This window comes from Callithrix jacchus, chromosome 1, assembly GCF_049354715.1.
Source record: "Callithrix jacchus isolate 240 chromosome 1, calJac240_pri, whole genome shotgun sequence".
NCBI lineage: Eukaryota > Metazoa > Chordata > Mammalia > Primates > Cebidae > Callithrix > Callithrix jacchus.
Genome location: NC_133502.1, coordinates 180,503,531 through 180,526,849, shown reverse-complemented (window position 1 = coordinate 180,526,849; position 23,319 = coordinate 180,503,531). Strand labels below are relative to the sequence as shown.

Genomic DNA, 23,319 nt, shown 5'->3' with positions numbered 1-23,319 from the left:
ATATGATGACCTTCTTTGTCTCTTTTTACAGTTTTTGTCTTGAAATCTATTTTGTCTGATATATGTATAGCTACTCCTGTTCTCTTTTGGTTTCCATTGGCATGGAATATCTTTCTCCATCCTTTTATTTTCAGTCTATGTGTATCTTTACAGGTGAAGGCTGTTTTTATAGGCAGCAGATCAATGGGTCTTGCTTTTTTATCTATTCAGCTATTCTGTGTCTTTTGACTGGAGAGTTTATTTCACTTATATTCAATGTTATTGTTGATAAGTAAGGACTTACTTCTTCCAGCTTGTTGTTTTCTGGTTTTTTTTTTGAGGTCTTCCTTCTTTCCTTTCTTCCTTCCTTCCTGTGTTCCTTTTACTGAGGGTAATTTTCTCTGGTGGTATGATTTAATTTCTTGCTTTTTATTTTTTTGTGTATCCATTGTATATTTTCTAATTTGAGACTACCATGAAGTTTACAAATATTATCTTATAATCTGTTTTATTTATTTATTTTTATTTTTGAGGTAGGCTTTCATTGTCACGCAGGCTGGAGTACAGTGCCACAGTCTTGGCTTACTGCAGTATCCGCCCCCTGAGTTCAAGTGATCCTCCCTCCTCAGCCTCCTGAGTAGCTGGGACCACAGAGCTGCACCACCACGCCCAGCTAAGTTTTTGTATTTTTGGTAGAGGTGGGTGTCACCATGCTGCCCAGGCTGGTCTTGAACTGCTGAGCTCAAGAGATCTTGCTCCTTGGCCTCCCAAAGTGCTGGAATTAAATTACAGGCATGAGCCACCGTGCCTGTCCTTATAACCTGTTATTTAAACTGATGACAACACTGCTCACATAAACAAAAGAAAACAAGCAAAAAGAAAACTAGTAAGAACTCTACATTTGTTCACGCCCCCACTTAACTTTTTGTTGTTTTTCTTTATGTCCTATTATTCTGCCTATGTCTTGAAACGTTCTTATTTTTTATCAGATCATTGTTTAGTCTTAATACTTAAGAGTAGTTTACACACCACAACTACAGTATTATAATATTCTGTGTTTTTCTGTGTGCTTGCTATTACCAGCAAGTTTGCTACCTTCAGATGATTTCTTATTGCTCATTAACATCCTTTTCTTTCAGAATGAAGAACTCCCTTTAGCATTCCTTGTAGGACAGATCTGGTGGGATGAAATCCCCCCGGTTTTGTTTGTCTGGAAAAGTCTTTATTTCTCCTTCATGCTTGAAGGATATTTTCACAGGATACACTATTGCAGGGTAAACGTTTTTTTCCTTCAGCACTTTAAATATGCCATGCCACTCTCCTGGCCCGCAAGGCTTCTAGTCCACACGTACTGGAGCTGCTCTGTATGCCATTTGTTTCTTTTCTGTTGCTTTGCTCCTTTTAGGATCCTGTCTTTATCCTTGACCTTTGAGAGTTTGATTATTAAATACCTTGAGGTCATCTACTTCAGGTTGAAACTGCTTGGTGTTCTATAACCTTGTACTTGAATGTTGATATCTCTGTCTAGGTTTGGAAAGTGTTACCCCTTGGAATAGACCTTCTACCCCCTTTTCTCTACCTCCTCCTTAAGACCAGTAACACTTAGATTTGTCCTTAAGGCTATTTTTTGGATCCGGATTACCAGGCAGAGACTCAGTTCTCTTTTCTTACTTTCTCCCAAACAGAGTCTCTCTGTGCTAAGAGATGAGGTGAGGCAAACACTCCTGTGGTCACCACTACTGGAGCTGTGCTGGGTCAGACTGGAGGCCAGCACAGCACTGGGTCTTGCCCAAGGCTCGCCATAGCCACTACCCCTGTGTTCACGCCAGGTGCTAGAACTCTACAGTCAGCAGATGGGGAAGCCAGCCAGGTTTGTGTCCTTCCCTTCCGGGCAGCAAGTGCCCCTGGGTCCCAGGTGGGTTCATAGATGCTGTCTGAGAGCCAGGGATTGTAGTCAAAAACCTTAGAAATCTACCTGGTACTCTGTTCTGCTGCAACTAAGCTGGCCCCCAAACCACAAGTAAAGTCCTCCCCACTCTTCCCTCCCCTTTCCACAGGCAGAAGAGCCTCTCCCAGTGACCACCACCACTGGTCCATGGGGAGTTTGGCCGGGCCACTGCTGACGCTCGCTTAAAGCCAGGGGCTCTTCAGTCAGCTTGTTGTGAATGCTGCCAGGCCTGTGACTTACCCTTCAGGGCAGTGGACTCCCCTCTGCCAGAGCAGGTCCAGAAATGCCATCTGAGAGCCTAGGCCTGAACTCAGGAACCCCAAGAGCTTACTTGGTGCCCTGCCCTCCTGTAGCCAAGCTGATACCTAAGGTGCAAGGCAAAGGCCCCTTTACTTTTCCCTCTGCTTTTCTCCAGCAGAAGGAGTCTCTCACCAGAGCCACCACAGCTGGGAATATGCTGGATCTCACTTGAAGCCAGCACATCTCAGAGTCTCACCCAAGGCCCATAGCATATGACCTGGGTGTCACTGTTGGTTATCCAAGGGCTCTTTGGTCAGCAGGTGATGGATCCTGCCAGGACAGTCCTTCCCTTCAGGGCAGCAGATTCCCTTCTGGCCCAAGGTGTCAAGAAATGTTATTTGAGAGCTAGGGCTTAGAATGGGGGCCTCACGACCGCCTGGTGCCCCATCCTATTGTGGCTGAGCTGATATCCAAGATGCAAGACTAAGTCCTCTTTACTCTTTACTCTCCTGTCTTCAAGAAGGAAGGAGTCACTTTCATTGCTGTAAGCTGTGCTGCCTAGAATTGGGAAAGGATGATGCAAGCACTCCCTTGGCTACCCAGGCTGCTGTCTCCCTAGGTCACCTGGCGCCCTAGACCACTGGCTGTAAGCCCAGCCCACCACTAGAACTTGCTTAGGAATTACAGTCAGTCCTTGTGGCCTAGACTGCCTTTCAAGTTTACCCCCGAACACTTTAGCTAACGCTGGTGAGGCTTGCTGAGAAACTCAAGCTCCCATACTGGGGTGGGTGATTTCCCTCTGGCCAGAACTGGTCCAAATGCTCCCTCCGTGGACTCAGCGTCAGTCGAGCGCAGCACAGCTTTACTCTCCGCTGTGACAGGGCAGCACTGAGTTCAGTGCCCAGGCCCCCATTCAGCGTGCTCTCCCTCACCCAAGTGTGCAGATCCTTTCCATGCCATTTGGCAGCTGCTGGAGGAAGGAGGAGGGTGGTGTCATTGAAGACGTCTTTCTTTCCTACCCTTTTCAATGCCTCTTTCAGCAAAATGAAGTTAAAACCAGATACTGTAATTGCTCACCTGATTTTTGGTTCTTACGGTGCTTTTTTGTGTGTAGTTGTTAAAATTTGGTGTTCCTGCAGGAGGCTTCTATCCGATCATCTTGCTCCATCCACCTCAGGATACGTTTTTAAGCCTTAGCCCAAGCAACAGAGCCAGTACAGGCTCCTCACTCAAGGATTTGATTCTGAAATTGACAAGACAGTGACTGGCTTAACTTCTTCTGGTATCTCTGTAAGCCTTAGATAATTGACTGTAGCCTATACAGTTCAAATCCTAGCTAATGTGAAATCTAAACTTGCAGCCTCTTGCATAATCTTTAAATACATTGTGGTGCTCTCTGCTCTGTTTCAGGGCTGTTTCGTATTTTATAAATTAATAACTCATGATATAATAAATCTTGCTTCCGTTCTTTGAAGAGATGAGCTCAGTTATCCAAAAATAAATCTAGCTATGTTGATATTTAGTGTCAGTTAATCTACCGCCTAACATCCCATTATGAATTTTCTTCAAACAGTCAAAATACTCTAAGAGCTTAACTGAATCAGAGACTGGAACAAGCTGATGGCTTCTCTCGTCATTTAAAATATTCATTTACAATTTTTGACTGATCTATTAGGTAGAAAAAAGTAAGAAAAGAAGAAAAAAGCTTCAACCATATTGAAAATATATCTTGATATTTTATTGTTTTTATTTAGATGTTATTTGATTTGCAAAACAAAAACTCATCAGTCTTTCTAAGTCCACACTTTAACTAACCTTCAGTTTCCTTAACATATTCATACCCTGCTTGTGAATGACACATCTTATTTTCAGCCATTTAGACTAACATTATCTCATTTTACTCCACCCAGAGTTCTTTGAGGTAGAAAAGATTGTTGAATAGCTAGACTGCTTAATTATTTGGGGCCTTGATTTCTCCACTGAGTTCAGTAGTGCTCAGGCTTGAAAAGGACTAAGAGTCACCAGCGTAGTTTGTGGGAAACGCACATTCTTGACAGGCAGTACAGAAATTCCAATTCAGCAGCTCTGGGGAACCCAGGCGGCCACGATGGCCAGAATGCAGGGAGCGAGGAGAAGGAAGGTGGAGTCCCAGAGCTTTACCTTTTTTTTTTTTTTTTTTTTTTTCTGGTTTAATTTTTTATTCTATTCATAATTGTTTTCACATTTAAATTATTTATATCTAGGGACAGCCATGTATGTATAAGCTGTCAATACAGATGAATTTTGAGTTTATATAACTGGTAAAATATGGACTGCATTTTGGAGAATATAATCCAAAACTTTAGGCTCAGAGTTCCTGAAGCACCCTGTGTTAGAGTGTGGTATTTACCACCAAGGTGGAGAGTGTGGTCTGGTTCTGTTAGGTAATTTATTCCTTAGAGCTTTACCTTTTTTTACTGCTGTGTTTCACGAGTGTCTCAGCTGGGTCACAGGCAATCTGTGGAGTACATTTTGAGAACTCCATTGTGCCCTTAGAGTTCTGATGAAGGCTGGCCTTTTTATTAAGTCCCAGCCTTATTTTTATTTCTTTAAGTCCCAGCTTTAATGTCAAACTAGCTTATGAGATATGCTACTAAGGCGTTCATATTTATTCAGTAAGTACTGAGTACTCAGTGAGTACTGAGCCCCTGGAGAGAAAGACAGAGTTCTAGGCACTGTTTGGCATGGACCACACAAAGTTTTTGCACTCACAGAGCCTGCCTGTAGTGTAGAAAACAGACATGAGACCAGCCACTTGTTGCGTAAAATTATGTCAGATGGTGATCAGTCTGAGAGGAACAGAAGTGGGGTAAGGGGCTGCAGCAGGGCATAAGGTGTTGGGGGCAGGGCAGCCCTCTGTGAATCAAGACCTGCATGAAACGAGGTTGTGGGTGAGCCATCTGCGGGACCGGGCCCAGGAGAGGCCACACGGGTAGAATAGGCCCTCTTTAGAGGGCAGTGGGCTTGCTCTGGGAGATCCTGGCCAAAGTACAGGAGTGAGGAGAAGGGAGGAGATGACACCACCCAAGCAGGAGACACCAGACTGGGCCTCACAGGCTGGGAGGAGGGCTCCTTGCTTAGGGAGGTGTCCTTGTCATTTCAAATTCAGATGTACAAATTTGGATTCATCATGAACCTTGACTCGTGACACACTGTTATCACTGATGCAGGCATGGCCCTTTCATATTGCTTAATTTATAATGCACTGAACCTCTTTGAAGATAGCACTAGACCAGGAGCTGGAGCATGGTCGGCAGCCAGTGCTGCCTGGATTGCCCCTCCGCCCCCGCAGGACCTGCCGTCCCCCTGCGTGTTTATCATGCTCTCTCCTGTTTTGGAGAGGAGAGGATGCTTTACCCCCCCCCCACACACACACACACACAAACACACACACACATATACGTATATGTGTATGTATATGTGTATATATATATACGTATATATGTATATGTGTGTGTGTGTGTGTGGTAAACACATATATATACATATATATGTGTGTGTGTGTATTTCTAAATGTATTCTTTAATTTTCCCTGTTTTTTAACTTAATTTATTTTAAAGGGATTATATGTTATCTTCAGGGACTTAATTTTTCACTCAACATTTTGTGTTTTTTACTAAGTTTCATTCAGTTTATTGGTTTAGCTGTAGCTTATTGATTTTTGCTGATAGGAAATATTCCATTATCTGAATATATTCTAATTTAGTTATCCATTTTTCAACCAATGGTCATTCAATTTATTTCTGGGTTTCTGTTTTTCTATTATAAACAGTCTGACTCTTACATTTTAAAATAACGAAGAGTATAATTGGATCGTTTGTAACACAAAGTGTAAATACTTGAGGGGAAAGTCACCCCATTCTCCATCATATGATTATTATGCATTGCATGGCTGTATCAAAATATCTCATGCACCCCATAAATGTATACACCTCTTATGTACCCACAAAAAAATTAAAAAAGAATAAAATAATCAAATAAACAGTCCTGCTCAGAGCGTTCTTGTTCATGTTCCGTGGTTCCCATGAGCTACAGTTCTTCTTGGATCTGCTCCTAGGAGTGGAATTGCTTGGTTTAGGGCAGTGGTTCTTAACTGGGAGTGATTTTTGCCTCCTAGCAGACATTCTGCAAGGCCTAAAGACATTTTTAATTGTCATAACCAGGGGAAAGTGATGTTCCTGTCATCTAGTGGGTAAGCATGAGAACCAAAATGTAGACCTAAATAAAATAAACAAAAAAGCAAAAAAGTATCACCTAGAGAAACACTGAAAATATCCCACACAACTGTAAAATGATATGACCAAGTTGAGACCACACATATCAGTCCTATCAATAAATATGAATTAATTTAATTCACTTATTAAAAGCTTTTTAAAGGTGATGTTCATGTGGAAAAATAAGTATGCATTAAAAGATAGGAAAACACCAAAAAAGAAAAGCTACCAAGAAAGCTAGCCCTGTCAGGCATTAAAACATACCATAAAACCTCTACCATTAGAACAGTGTGGTACTGGCTCATAAGTAGACAAGCCAGTAGAATAAAACAGCCTACAAATAGACCCATGTTCATATGGAAACGTAGTATGATACAGGTGGCATCTCAAGTCAATAGGGCCTCAGTCATAAAAAGGAAAAAAAAAACCTTCAGATAGTCAAAAACATTATTAGAAAATCAGAAGACAACCAAGCTGGGAGAAAAGTTATATTACAGACTATTAGGGACATTAGTCTGTATCCCTAATATCCCTAAAATCGTTTTTTAAATCATGAAACTATAGAGTAAAAGACCAAAAATGGGATAGAAAATGAGGAAAAGAAACAGACAATTCACCAATATGTAAATATATGTATTTAAATGTATATAGGAGAGGGATAGAGAACTATCACTAGTAACCTTTGAACTTGATATTTTTACCCTATATCCTGCCAATCATAAAAATCATAAAAATATAGAGTAAAAGACCAAAATTTTATATTTACATATAATTATATATAACAGTATATTAATTATATATATAGGTACATATATATATATATATATATATATATATATGCTCCAGAGCCTGGAGCATCTTGCTGTGCCATATATATATATGATACTTAAACAGATGAAAAGATGTTCAGCCTTACCCATAATTAGGGAAATGCAAATTAAAACTGCACCAAGGTACCATTTTTCACCTACCAGATTGGCAAAAATTAAAAAAACATAATGACAGGTTCTGTTGGTGAGGCTGTGGGGAAACGCCCTCTCATACGTTGCTAATGAGAATGCAAATTGGTCCAACTGTTTCGGAGGGACTTTGGCAATGTCTAAGAAAACTATGTACATCTCACTTCCAACAATATGATATACATATGCACCATCATTAACTGAAGCTTGTTTGTAATTGTAGAATATTGGAATAGCCGAAATGCCTGTGCAGAGGAGCGTGATTAAATACATTATGACACAGTCGTACAGTGGAGCCATATCACTTTTTTCCATCTTCAGAAAAGAATGAGAAAGACCTCCATGACTCACATGCAGTGATTACCAGGATATATTATTAATAGGAAAAAAAAGCAAAATACAAGAGTATCCTTAATACGCTTACTTTTCCTGGAAAAAGGGAGATATAAAATATCCATTATCTGCTCATTTGTAGCCGAGAAACACACAGGAAAGATAAATCTGAACAGAGAAGTTGCTTATGGGTGGGTAGATGGGAAAGGCATGTCACAAGTGAGGGGTGGGGAATAGAGGAGGGCAGGTCTGTGTTCGGGAGGGTGACTCTGAGTATACCTTCTTATGGAGTTCTGTTAGAACATGTGACTGTTTCACATACTCAAAAAAATAATAAACTGGATGAGATTTTGACCCTAAACCCTTAAGGTAAGGATTATAATAACTGTGAACTATTATTAAACTTTAGTTGGTTGGCTGGTTTTTCACAGGGGTTTGGATTAGTGATTCTGAAACTATGTGTATTCTAGGTTTGAGCAAATACGGAAATAAATTGTGGATAATGGGAGCCAGGTTTCTTCCCTTTGGAGAGGGAAATTACAAAGATGGAAAGGAGAATGCCAGAAGGAAACCCTCAGTGTGTTAGAATTGGAAGTATCGGTATGAGCGGGTTGTTTTTAATGTATGGATGTAGAAATAGATATATTTGTGCCTGTACACATGAGTGCACGTTTCCCAATTCTGTCTGCTGAGAAGGTCTAGAAGCAGTGAGACCCCAGTAACAATGAGCCCAACTATCATCCACATGTTAGTTTCTAAGTATCTCACTAATAGAAACTCCTTGGAGAAATAGCTGATTCCAGAACTGGGGCAGGAAAAGATGAGCCTGGAGCATCTTGCTGTGCCAGAAAGTAAGGAAGTGCCCAAAGAACGATAGGGACATACCGAAGGACACAGGCCAGGCGCAGTGATCCCAGAACTTTGGGAGGCCGAGATGGGCAGACCACTTGTCAGGAGTTTGAGACCAGCCTGGCCAACATGATGAAACCCCATCTCCACTAAAAATACATAAATTAGCTGGCTCGTGCCTGTAATCCCAGCTACTCAAGAGGCTGAGGCAGGAGAATCGCTTGAACCTGGGAAGTGGAGGTTGCAGTGAGCCAAGATCATGCCACTGCACTCCAGCCTGGGTCACAGAATGAAACTGTCTCAAAAAAAGGACGCAGAAGCCAGTTAGAAGGGGCCTTTCACTCACCAAACCCAGGGCCATTGAACACCAAAATAAATAGCAATTATAATGGATTACAACCCATTGAGTACAGTAGGAATCCATAAGTCCACACTGATTTAAGTAAATATGTGAGTAAAATATTGAGAGCTATTGGTATAACAATAGCTCACGGTATAGCACTCATTTCTTCAACAATAGCTAGGGGAAAGCTATTTCTTACAGTAGAATGTGAACTAAGAAATGTAAAAGAAATCAGAACATTTCTTTTCAATTTCACCATAGTAATTGTTTCAGACAAGAATCAAGAATCATCAATGGATGCTAAAATTTATGAGCGACAGTTTGACTGTGGACTGTGTGTGTGCAGAGACAGTGCAGATGTGAGTGTGCAGGAGAGGGCACACTCAGGTAGCGCTAAGAGGGCACCTGGATGAAGGATGTACAGGAATTCTTTGAACTATCGTTGGAACTTTCCGTGAGTCTGAAATTGTTTAAAGTTATTTCAGAATAAGCAATTAACATTTGTAAGCATGCATCTTTAGATATATACGTTGGATGAAATGGTATGTGTTTGGCCCAGAATCTGTTGCTCCTACACCCCGAAATGCCACCACCCCTCTCCAAGCCTCTGGTCCCCCTCACCTAGATTGTTATAGCCGCCTCCTGCCTGGCCTCCCCACTCCCATCCTGCCTCTCATGTGTTCTCCACTTGAAGACAGAGCCTTTTAGAAGGAAAGTCAGGCATGTGTCCTCTCTCTTCAGAACCTGCAGCGGCTCCCCATTTCCCTCCAGTGGAAGCCTGTGTCCCCTGTGACGGCCTGTCGTTTGCCCCTGACTCCACCCCACTCTCCCCCACCGCTATGCCCACTGCAGCCTTAGGCCTTTGCCCATAGGTTTCCCCAGGCCCCCATTCCTCCTGGTCTTAAAGGTTCTGCTCTTCTCTCCCTTCTACCACCATTTACAACTGACTACACCCCAACTCCTTATCACCTTCACAGCCTTTATTTTCTTTAGCGGTACTTATCACTTTCTAATGTAGGCTATGATTTCCTTATTATTATGCTTATTGCTTTTGTGTTTCCTCTAGAAAGACTCTAAGTTCCACACAAGAGAGATCTTTGTCTCTTTTGTTCATTGATATGCCCCAAGCCCCTAGAACAGTGCCTGGCACGCAGTAGATGTTCAATAATTATTGGTCGAGTACGTGTTGATTCAGATTCACTCATGTATGTGTAAAGAAATGAAAATTAAAATGTCTTCTTTCAACTACTGAGATGAGCAATTAGGGAATGATATATTATTAAATGAGCCAGGAATACAGACTGCGCAATCCTGGTTTGGAGGGAAACACACATATACCTACTGGTAAGTGCATTCATAAACAGGCTGGAAGGGATCTCTGTGCACTGCACTGTTAGAGAGTAGTGTTTATTTCGTGGCAGGTGGGGCAAGGGCGTTAGTTTCTTTACTTTCTGCTTAAGACACCGAAGTACTGTTTGATCACTTTTACTGAAATTATACATTAGGCCAGGTGTGGTGGTTCACGTCTGTAATCCCAGCACTTCGGGAGGCTGAGGCAGGTGAGTTGCTTGAGTACAGGAGTTCAAGCCAGGCTGGGCAACATGGAAAAACCCCATCTCCACAAAAAATTTCAAAAATCAGCCAGGCATGATGATCACACCTGTAATCCCAGCTACTCAGAAGGCTAAGGTGGGAGGATCACCTGAACTCTGGAGGTGGAGGTTGCAGTGAGCCACGATCACGCCACTCCACTCCACTGGACACATGGGACCCTATCTCAAAAAAAAAAAAAAAGGAATTATGCATTATTCTTAGAATTAAAAGTTATAAAGGAAAAACTTTATAGTATGGTGTTTCTTTTCAAGTATAAAATTCATGGAGTACATAGTGGCCTGATGCTAGATGTTCCTCAGCCATTGGCTTTGGTCGTATGAGCATCCCCTGGTGCCAGGCACTGTGTTGGGTCTTTTGCCTGCACCATTGCACTCAGCCCTACCTGGGACCCCAGGAGGCGGGTGGCATTATTCTCATTTTCCAGATGAAAAAGCAGAGGCTTGAAGAGGCTCAAGGCCACATAGCTACAGTACTAAGTGACAGAGTGACAATTTGGATCCCGGTCTGACTTGAGAGATCAAACTTTCATCCTTCAAAAACAATGGCTTGAAGCCAGTGCTTGGCTCTTCTCCAGCCTGCAGCGAGTCGTGCCTGCTTGCTCAGGGTGCCACCTGCCTGGCCCTCAGCACCCTGGAGTCTCCAATCTCCCTGTAGCCAGCAGTGAACTCAGGACCCAGCAACTGATGCTGAGAACTGCCTCAGAAGTTGTTCGGCACCCAGTCAATTCTGAGGTCTCTTAGGCAAAATATGTGCCAGGCTTCCATCTTAAATATGTTTGCCAAAGCCGTACTTGGCTTTATCTTTTGAAGGCAATTGATTTCAAGTTCCATGTGGGTATGGTGTTCTGTTAAAACATAGTAATGTCATTTTGTGGGAGTTCCCTATACTCTTCCTCCCTATTCTTTTTTTTTTTTTTTTTTTTGAGACAGTCTTGCTCTGTTGCCTATGTTGGAGCGCTGTGGCATGATCTCAGCTCACTGCAGCCTCCACCTCGTGGGTTCAAGTGATTCTCCTGCCTCAGTCTCCTCAGTAGCTGGGACTACAGGCACACACCACCACACCTGGCTAATTTTTTGTATTTTTAGTAGAGATGGGGTTTCACCATGTTAGCCAGGATGGTCTCAATCTTCTGACCTCATGATCCACCCACCTTGGCCTCCCAAAGTGCTGGCATTACAGGTGTGAGCCATCATGCCTGGCCCTTCCTCCCTATTGTTTTGAAATTGCTATTGTCTTTATCTCAGGGCTCTTCACCTTGGGTCCATGAACTCCTGGGAGGTAATGGATATATTTCAGGAAACCTCTGAACGCCTTAGTTTCCTATGTATGGATGTCCTTCTGTGCCTTCTTCTGAGGGAAAGGGTCTGTGACTTTCATTAGAATGGGAGGCTAATTCCCAAAGCAGGTTAAGGTCGCTGGTCTTAGACCTTAGCTGGAGCTCGGAGGCCTTTCTCTGTAGGCTTTCTGCTGACCTGCAGCTGCAGCTTCTTTTCTCTGAACTCTTGTTTCCTACTCCATACACCGGAACATGTGTGTTTCATTCCCAAGTGAATTTCTGGTGGCCTGCATGTTAAGGCACCGTGGGAGAGATCCCACTCTTGAAGAGAATGGCCATGTAAAGGAAACAGAAGGACTTGGTGCTTTCAGGCACCAGAGTGGAACAGCTTGGAAAAAATGCTTGAGCATTAAACCCGTTTTTCAATTTTCTGACAGTTAAGTCATACAGAAAGGAGACACTGTATGTTACATAGTTTTTATTTTGTGACAAAAACATACCAAGTCAAATTTAGAGATAAATGGTTTTTTTCTTAGAATTAATGTCAGGGAGTTGTTTGTTTGCTTGGCAAATACTCACACGGTATACATTGTTTAGTATTTACTACAGCACAGTCTTTCGCAGAGGCAGCGGTGCATTTACATCTGTCCAGTGAATGGATGTTTAAGTCTTAATGGTAACTGACACTTTTCCTAAGATTCCACAAAAATATTTAGTCTACATTAGCAATAGCTTAGTTAGGCACCCTAGATTGTCCGCCTCTTCCAAAAATACTAATATGCTCAAATCATCATTTCTAAAGATACCTTTGAAAGCCCATAATTCAGATCTCTGGTTTCCTTCTGCACATTTCAGCTGCATTTGTCCCCAGGAGTTGGAAAACATATTCCTCCAACCCTAACAGGTAGATTTCAGTGGCTGGCATTTACAATAGTGAATTTAAATGTTGGAGAAGGCAATTCTACTTCCAAGGGAATTTTATTGGATTTTACTTTTAAAATATTTTGAATATATGAAATTAATGCCAGGTAGAAACAGGCAGCACTTGCCTTTATGAGACAGGGTGAGATTGTTTTTAAAATTTAGAAGAGTTGAGTGAATGCATAATACCACCACTACCTTTCCTTTTTTTTTTTTTTTTTTAAGGTTGTCTAATTAAGTTTTAGTCAGTGATAAATGTGGGATGTTTTCAGGCCAGACTACTTGTCTTACGCTTATCTTGCACTGTTTGGCTTCCTGGCACCTCGTTTCCAATTTGACATTTTTCTATTCCAGTACCTATCTTCATTCTTGTAACAAATGCTTATTGATCAAATACTATGTGAAAGATAACCCCAAATTATAATCTCTAGCAGTGATTACATTGTGGGTGGCATCCCCGTTGCCACCTGCAGTGCCACACCCCTTCTTCCTGATGTGTGTCCGCCTACCTCGTCCCAGCACGTCAGCCCCCTGCCCCATCTTCACCGCTCTTGTCTCCTGTCGTCTGAACTCTTGCTCCAGCCTTCTCGTTGGTCTCCTGGTCTCCCTGCTTCAAAACACTCTGCCTTCCCTTATCTCACATTGGACTCATCGTTCCGGAGATGCCAGTCTGCTACTCTGTCGGCTCCTGCTGCTTGCATGATAAAGCCCCCCTTTCTAAGGTAGTTAATGTACGTGATATAACCTGGCCTCAGTTGACCTTTCTCCTCTTCTCTTCTTCCCTCTCTCCTCCCTTCCCTGGGTATCCTCAGTATTCTGTAATGTTTCTCAGTGGAGGCCCCGTTGGCATTTTGGATGGAGCAATTTCAGTTCCAGTGTCTGAAACTGGCCAGTGTATTGCAGAAGGTTTAGCATTCCTGGCTCCAGTCTGCTAAATGCCAACAGCTCCCCAACTTACTGTGACAAGCAGAAATACCTTCCTGTTTCCAGGGGCTCCTTAGGAGCGAGATTCCCATGCTTGGTGCCTTCGTGCTTTGTAGCTGCACTTCTGCCTGTGGACCCTTCTCCACCGGCTGCCCCTCCGGCAAAGCTGCTGTGCATTCCTTGAGATTGGGCTCTGATGTCATCTTTCAAATGCCTACTCTTACTTCCAGGCTGGGATAGCCCCGCCTTCCTTTATGCCCCTAAAATCCTGTTTGTGCCCTATTAACATCCATTGTGTTCCACCTCGTGGCATCGCATCCCAGAGCCCTTGGTACTAGACACAGGGAACTTGACGAAGAACGGTTCTCTTGGGACTTCATAATTTCTGTAGGACAAACAGACAATGTAAATTATTAGTGTTGGCCTTGTGTGTTATTAGAAGAACAATGGTATTGATCAGTAGACTCTGTGGATCCCTTGCAACTTGTCTTAGGGTTTGTATTTTACCAAACGGAGCCGTTTTTCTCCATACCCTCTGCAATCAATAACATGCAGCAAAAGTGATGTTTCTCTTCCTGACCCATAAGCTTTGTTTTGAAGAGTTATTAACACAGAAGCCCAAGCTGCTATTTTCTTGTAGACAATCGGGTTGTCCTGATTCAAATTTATACACAGCAATTGAATCTCATTAACTTGGATTTACACTGTGTAGACCAAGCATGTAAATAATTGAAATCTTCCAGGGCTATATTAAATCTTCAGCTGATTTTTTAAAAGCAGTTTATCTTGATATTTTGCTTTATTTCCTAATCCCAGTCTACACAGTTGATTTCTTTCTCCAGTTAATCTTTTCATTGTGTTTATACATTGAGATAAAACAGTTGTTTGATTTTAATAAAAATGACATGCACAATTCGTTTCTGTTGGCAATTGAATTAAAAGATTAGTATGCATTTACACTAATATGGTCTATGGTATTATTGATTATATAAATTGTATTATATTGGATTTTAATAAAAATTAATTTAATTGTACTATATGTAGTTACAGGAATACTAGTCATTATTCTCATCATCATCATAATTAACCTGACTTGTAAGCAAATTGTAATTAGAGGGCAGGCTCTGGAGCCAGGCAGCTTGGGTTCGAATCCTTGCTCGGCCATTTCTAGTCATGTGAGTTTGAGTAGTCTCTGTGCTGTCATTTGCTCCTCTGTAAAGTGGAGCTAATTGAAGCCTTCCCTTTTGTGGTTGCATGAAAATTGCCTGTTTAAATCAGATAGTATTGCTTATAGCTGTGCCAGCGGGCAGTGGGCGTGGAAGCACAGTGGTTTCTACTGGACACTTGTTGAAGATCGTGAAATTTTGTAGGCCTTGTTCATGTACTTAATTACCATAGCAACTGTTGATCCTAAACACTGTGATTATTAAAAAGTGCCACTGTTTCCATTCAAAAATCCTTAGTAAATAATCTGGGTCTTTTAATCAAACCTAGAGTGAAAATTCTTGTCTTCTCCCCCACCCCCAATCTTGAGTTACGTTTTTAGTTAAGATTCCATGGTGACAGTTCTTGTGTCTGCTTTTAAGGTGACTCATTATTGATAATGCTTATTTCACTGCGCATCCATCTATGTCCAGTTCTTTCAATTACAAAGATGTGTGAGGCTAGCCAAACGGAATTTTGGAGTAGACACTTCGTTAGTTTTTGCCTTAGAATAAGCTATCATAATACTAGCTACAGTGTATTCAGGGTGTCCTGCCTTCACTGGCCATTCCTTCTTAGTCTTCTTTTTACATTGCTCCTCATCTCCCCAAAACATTGACATGTCTGGGAGCTCAGCTTTTGGTCTAGTCTCCTCTCTGTCTACTCCTACTCCCCAGATAATCTCATACCTCTCGCGGCTTTAAGTGGTTCTCTTCGAAGGCGGCACCCAAGCTGACATCCTTAGTCCTGGCCTTGCCCTGGACTTCAGCCTCAGATTTATCTGCCTGTTGATACCGCCATTTGACTTCCACACTTGCTGCTCAAGATACTTCCTGTTGCCCAGCCAGAATTCTTGGAGTTGTCCTTGCCTCTGCTTTCTCTCATTGGTAAATTCCATGGATTCTTCTTGAGAAGTGTATCCAGAATTCACTCACCTCTCCCCAGCACCACCCAGTTCAGGCTGCCATCTCTCCAGTGGGTTATCACAGCATCCTCCCAGCTGGCCTCTCTGCCTCCACCCTTGCACCCACATAATTTGCACAGCAGCTAGAATGTCACTTGTGCAGCATTACTGTTCCACTCAGGAAATCCCACGGGCTTCCCGTCGTACCAAGAGACATCCTCACCATGACCTCGAAGCCGCGAGAGGTATGAGATTATCTGGGGAGTAGGAGTAGACAGAGAGGAGACTAGACCAAAAGCTGAGCTCCCAGACATGTCAATGTTTTGGGGAGATGAGGAGCAATGTAAAAAGAAGACTAAGAAGGAATGGCCAGTGAAGGCAGGACACCCTTCATGACCCATCCCTTTCCCAGGTTAGTTGTGTTTTGTTTTCAGACTCCAGTCACTAGAATGAAAGCACTGTGAGGGTAGAGACTGTTTTGGTCACTGCTGTATCCTCAGCGTACAATGCTGTTATATCCCTCATATACAATAGCACCTGACTCGTGCCGAATGCCCAATAACCATTCATCATAGGAATGCACCATTTTACAGTGTAATTTCACAGCAGCCCTCTGAGGAAGGTACTGCACAGAGGCAGAAGAACTCGCCTGAGTACCTAGCAAATTAGTAGCAAAGCCAAGGTTTAACCTCAGTCAGCCTGACAGCAAAGTGCATTTGCTTTCTGCTGTACTATATGGCTTCCCATTACTGGATGTTCCTGAACCACTCCCAAGTCTCTGTGGATTTTATTGTGCCTTTGAAGTCTTACTGTCTTGAGTTTGTTCATCATTGTCATCAAATACTTTTTGAGTGCCTGATATCCACAGGGTTTGTGCCAGCCACAAAAGATAAAAAGAAAGTCAGTGTCAGGTCCCTGCCCTCTACCCTCATCCTTGAACAAATCCCCGCTAGGCTGCAAGCCCCCCCAGAAAAATATAATTTTATCACATTATTTCGTGTTCCTTATCATATTTCCGAGTCTTAGAACTGTGCCTGGCACGAAGGAAGCCTTCCGTTAAGAGCCATTGAATGAATGAATGAATGAAGACAAGTGGTACAAGCAAGTGCTAAAGGAGTTGAAGTTTGGGTTTTGGTTGTGCCATTCAACAAAGACTGGCAGAGTGCTGGCCTGCATTCGATACCATGCCAGTGGCTCAGAGAACTGTTGGACTGCCCTACGTGCTTGTTAGAAGTGTCAGTTTTGCCCCAAAATTGATGTGGCGAAGGGGGAGGCAAGCTCGGGTATCTGGCTCAGATGGAGTTGGGCTGGGTCCACACATTGAGAAACCTGCTGCCACCTAGCCACGGACAATGCAGACTCCAGGAGAGACTTCATGACTGGAGCATTGAGGGAGGAATGCAATTTTAATAAGCCGAAGAAAGGGCCTTCCAAAAAGGAGAAAGGAAAGTGAACAGTGAGATTGGCCTTTTGATCCTCGAAGACTATGCCTCTGCCACCGCAACTATGATTCTGATCACTGCTACCACTTAAGATGCCTACTGTTTGCTCAGGACACTATTTGACCCCTTACTCTATGCTTAGGATTATTTATTTGATGTTCACACTCACCCCTCAGCTGAAGATGTTATCACTGTTTTATAGATGAGAACACTGAGACTCAGAAGGTTCAATAACTTGTTCAAAGTCACATTAAGTGGTACAGCTGGGATTTGAAGTGAGATCCATGAAACGCCCAAGTCCTGGTCTTTCTTTATCACCCTCTGCTGCTATGAATGAAAAGGTCACAGAGATTTAAAGAAATACAGGAAGCTCCTCGTGCATGTAGGTGACTAGGGGAAATGTATTGAAATGAGTGAAGTTTTTTAAAAGAATAATGGTTTCGATCAAATGTAATTTTGGTAGGCAGTGCTTTCTGAAAATACTTCTGACTTTCCCAGTTCTATTTTCTGCCTTCACACAGGCTTTATCAAATGATTGTTTTGTTGATAAATTTAGTGTGCAGTTGGGACTTATATGTAGATTGTACCTACCCTCAAAGGGAGAGAGGATTTTGTAGTTTCCATTCATTCTCATTAAAATCAGAACATTTGCATCTTAACTTTTACATCTTGTTCCAGGAATTTTAAGCAGTCTGATTGTATGGAAGTGGGTCGTATTAATTGCAAATGGGCTAGACATCTGCTCGCTAACATGGAATGATTTTTTTAGCTCTGTTTTGTTTTTATATATGATCTACCAGAGTGATTAAGTGAGGGCTGTTGGTGATGCTGTTACAGGACTGGGTTTTCAGACACTTATAATGTAACCATAAAAAGGAATTGAAGAGTGGATCTTTGAAAGTTCTTGAACTGGGAGCGATTAAATGTCTTAGAGTTGATAGATTTTTATCCACAGTCTGTCAGGGAGCCATTTCCTATCCTTGGAGGCTCTGTTGGTCTGTTGCACAGTGAAGTCAGGTTCAGTGGGTTCCAGACTCTGTGGTAAGGGAGTGGGGAGCAGCATTGCTGTCGCTTTTTTTTTTTTGAGACGGAGTTTCGCTCTTGTTACCCAGGCTGGAGTGCAATGGCGCGATCTCGGCTCACCACAACCTCCGCCTCCTGGGTTCAGGCAATTCTCCTGCCTCAGCCTCCTGAGTAGCTGGGATTACAGGCGTGCGCCACCATGCCCAGCTAATTTTTTGTATCTTTAGTAGAGATGGGGTTTCACCATTTTGACCAGGATGGTCTCGATCTCTTGACCTCGTGATCCACCCGCCTCGGCCTCCCAAAGTGCTGGGATTACAGGCTTGAGCCACCGTGCCGGGCCTGCTGTCACATTTTTTACCTGCAGAGAGTGGCATGGGAGTGATTGAAGTCAGGTGTGGCATCAAACTGTAAAACCAGGATCCAGGCTACCAGTGCCTGGTTGAATCGGCAAGTGTTTCCCAAAGTGGATTTCTTGGAACACTGATTCTTTTTTTTTTTTTTTTGCTTTTTTTTTTCTTTGAGTTGGAGTCTCACTCTGTCACCCAGGCTGGAGTGCAGTGGCGCAATCTCAGCTCACTGCAACCTTCGCCTCCCAGGTTCAAGCAATTCTCCTGCCTCATCCTCCCAAGTAGCTGGGATTATAGGCACATGCCACCACACCCGGCTAATTTTTGTAGTTTTTAGTATAAAGTCAGGGTTTCAACATCTTGGCTAGGCAGGTCTTGACCTCGTGATCCACCCGCCTCAGCCTTCCAAAGTACTGGGATTACAGGCATGAGCCACTGTGCCTGGCCTGGAACACTAATTCTTAAGGAAGTTCATGTGCATAGTCAGTGTAGGAACCACTCACTGGTTAAAGAAAGCTAAGTACTTTCCTTAGTTGCAGTCCTTTTCAGAGCCTTTAATTCAGACACACTGTGACTCTTCCAGAGGAGCATATTGTTTCCTGGACATACTTGACCACAGACACCTTTTCGTGAAGCAGACTTCAGAAAATGTCAGGGAGAACTTTCCAAATACTTCTTTTTACATCAGGAACTCCAGAATCGATTTGGTCTCTTGGTCATATAGTTTAATGCACAGTCTCAGTTCCTTAGGGTGGTTGGCTCAGTCCTCTTGCCTTTCTGGACTTTTCAGGCCCTGGCTTTTTAAGATTTGCCAGTTCTAAGGCAGTAAGCACTAAGATAGGTATTGGCACCATTATCAGAATGCTTGCAGGGACCACTGGCTTGGCTGTGGGGCAGGGGGGGAGTTGGGGCCACTGCATCTCCATGCATGTCTGTGTTTGACCAGGAGAGGAAAGCGATCGATGGTTAATGGCAGTGACTAGCGAGGGACAAGTAAAATCCGTAAAGGATGGAGAGTGCTCTAGATGAGTGACATTTTTCTAGATTCCTGACTGCACAGCACCTGCTATCTAGGCAGGGCTCAGTCAGCACCTGTTTAATGAATACGTTGTTAGGCACTCTGAGTCTTTGCTAAAAGACGATATCTAATGTTGACATCCCATCATATTCTTGCTTCAAGTTAGTTGCCAAATGTATATAATCTTTCACACCTTCTGGAATCAAAGGTTAAAACATGAGAACTTTTCTTTCCCTGCAAATAACAGATGTTCTTTTCATACAGAAATATCTACTGCCTTGCCACGAAGCAAATGTTCCCGGGCATTATTATTCTAGGAGTGGGAATACATTTGAACCCATTGTTCCAAACCCTTATTTGGTCTCTCTTGCAGCCAGTGACAGCTGACACATAAGAGCTGATGTCTGCTGCCATGGAACCAAGCAAAGCTAGCTGACTCACAAGAGGGGTAAGGCTGCAGTTTGAACCTGTGACCTTGACCTCATTAACTTCAGGTATCTGAATCACCAGCATTCTGATAATGGTGCCAATACCTACCTTAATGCCACAGTCCTTCTCCTAATGTTTAGTGGCACAGTTTTCCCGTTTAGTCCCCTCCTCCTGTACACGATGGATTGTTACCCAAAGGAAGGACCACTTGCTCATCCTTAATATGAGAAAATCATTTGGAGCACTTAATTTGTGTTGACTCTTTATTGGTGCACTATTGCAATTAAGTTAGATTAATGAAAGGTAAATTCCAGTCTATACGTGGAAAAAAAATCTCTTGTAAAGATCCTAATTAGTATGTGTGTTTATTTAGCCTCTCATGGTTTAATTGCATCCCATCTTGCTATTTACAAACAGGCATCATTAAAGAATAATGAGTGTGTGAAGAGCATTAATACTAGCGGCAGATGAGGTAACTGGAGGTTGCCGGGGGCTGGGGGTGGGAAGAGAGAGATGGGAACTCTGCTGGTTTGTATTATTTTCAAGTGAAGGAGAATGCAAAATGATCCTCTCAACCGATTCAGGAGGGGAGGACAGAGCAGACATTATGCAAGGCAGCAGCTTGTCCTTTGGCTGCAGAGAGTTGGGTTGCTTTTCATTTGTTGCTGGAGTGTAATCTGTGGAGGTGAACAAACACACTCACACGATTGTCTGTGACCTTAGCCAGTGCTGTTTAGATGGAAGCTTTCTTTTCAGCCGGACATAGGAGGATATCTGCACTTCAGCTCAGTGAGAATTCCCTAGTATGCTGAAAAGCCATGCAAAGTGTGGGACTTTCCTGTATTACCCAGCTCTGGGCCCTTCAGTAGCCCTTTAAAAAAAAAATCCAAAGGTAAATGAATTGAGAAACAGGTTTATGCACCCCTAATATCACATTCCAGTTTTACAGAATTTGTTGCTGTTCCTTGAAGTTCAAGACAGTTTTGCCTGTAGGTAGATGCTTAATCATTTATATTCTCTTAAAACCTGGTTTAAGGGTAGAAAAGCTGAGATTCCAAATGGGATACAATGTAACAAGGAAAATAGAACAATATGGAAGAATCCAATAATAATAATACATAATACAGTCCTGTAATTGATTATGTGCCTCTGTAATTCTTGGCATCAAATAAAATTTTCTCATTAATCAGGAGTAAAATGTAGGGATAGAGGTGGTAAATCTGAAAAGGAAGTATCCAGAGTCCTGGCTGTATAATGCTTGTAGGAGTAGGCAGAGCTCTTAAATACCAGCACCTCAGTTTCCCCTTATATTGTGGTTATCATTGCAAACAGTTTTGTTAATGCATTCTATATAAATGCCAACTGCTACTATTCAAATCTTATTAAAGCCTTAGATTTCTCTAGGGATTCCTGGGTGAGTTGAAGTCCAGAGTTTATTTAAAATTAGGTTATAGGAATTCACAGTTTTCAGTACATCTTATGTTTTTCTTCAAACAAACTACAGTTTAATTTTAAGCTACCCTAAATAGAAGTAAAAGAAAACAGTTTGCAGTATTCTAACTACCTCGTATATCTAAGGATTCAGAGAGCTATATTCTCAGACACACAAGAGCCCAGACAGTGTTGTATGGTCGCCTCTTTTGCTGTTGTAACTTGCAACTGTTCCACTTTCAGCTCCCAGAACTGTGGGACATATTTTTCCATTCATATTAATTGGATTTTTAAAGTGACCTTGTCCACATATTGATTTGAGTTAAAATTTTCTACATCAAGGTCATGTTGGCATACATCCTACAGACAAAATATTAAAAAGCCAAGTGCTGCCTCACCGGGTATCAGCAGAAGTGGAGATTTAACAGGGCCAAACTTGCCTCAGAGGGCACTGTGGTACCCTTCTAATGCAAGTGGCAAGTCTGTGTGGGGACCTCCTTCACCTGGACTTGAATCTGCCTCATCAAGGGGATTGTCCTGTTGTAGTCCAGGGGCCCACCACTTTTGGGCAAGAGCCCCCTCGAGCCCCTGAGGGTCCAAACTAATGCTGCTCACAGGAGAGGGTTTAGGATGAGCTCCAGCTCATCTGAGATTCACCCAGGCCACCTTGAAAAAGAGGGCCTATTCTTATTGTTCATAAAATTGAACTGTCTCTAGCTCAGCCCTCAGCTGTACCTGGCCTGCCCATTTAACATCTCTTCACTTAAATATTTCAAAAGAATCCAAAACTTGGTGAAAAGGAAGTGATGTTTCCCCTCCAGGTTTTTTCCCTTCTTCTCAATAAATAGCAAAATCATTACCTGGTGCTCAAACCAGAAGTACACAGACTTCCTTACTTAGTTTCCCCTTTTTTCTTCCTCTTCATATCCAGCCCATCAGCAAATCTTATCAGTTCCTAAATCCACTGGCTTCTCACTTCTCTACTGCCACCACCCTCATTGAAGCTGCCATTGTCAGAGACATTTGAACCAGAGCAACTCCATCTTGAATAGGAGCTGGGTAAAATGAGGCTGAGACCTTCTGGGCTGCATTCCCAGGAAGTTAGGCATTTTTAGTCACAGGATAGACAGGAGGTCAGCACAAGATACAGATCACAAAGACCTCGCTGATAAAACAAGTTGTGGGAAAGAAGGCGGTCAAAACCCGCCAAAACCAAGATGGCAGCAAAAGTGACCACGGGTCATCCTCATTACTCATTATAAGCTAATTATAGTGCATTAGCATTTAAAAAGACACTCCCACCAGCACTGTGACAGTTTACAAATACCCTGGCAATGTCAGGAAGTTAACCTATGTAGTCTAAAAAGGGGAGGAACCCCTATTTCTGGGAAATGCCCACATCTTTGCAGGAAAACTCATGAATAATCCACTCCTTGTTCAGCATATAATAAAGATGTAACTATAAGTATGATCAGCTGAGCAGCCTGCCTATGGAGTAGCCATTCTTTTATTCCTTTACTTTCCTAGTAAACTTGCTGTCATGTTACTTCATGGAGTTGCCTCAAATTCTTTCTTGCGAAAGATCCAAGAGCCCTCTCTCTCAGGATCTGGATCAGGACCCCATTTCAGTAACACCATCATCCCCTCTCCTGGTCTTTCCATTTTTCTCTTGATGCCTCCGGAGAGCACCCCGGGAGGTGTTCCTTGAAAAGCATGCCTCAGACATGCCGCTCCTCTGCTGAAAGCCCTACAGTACCTTTTCATTTCACCCAGACAAAACTCAACTCCTCATCAGAGCCTCCAAGGCTCCTCATGGCTGGCTTGGCCTGCCTTTGCTGGTGCCAGCCACACTCTTGCCCACCTGCCTGACCTCCTCCCTG

The 23,319-nt window shown here is 42.7% G+C and overlaps 1 protein-coding gene across 5 annotated transcripts in view; it reads left to right on the top strand.

Annotated features, from left to right (window-relative positions):
* MED27 (mediator complex subunit 27) overlaps positions 1 to 23,319 on the top strand; it is a 218,023-nt gene that overhangs the window by 148,235 nt on the left and 46,469 nt on the right. The gene's annotated exons all lie outside the window — the stretch shown is intronic.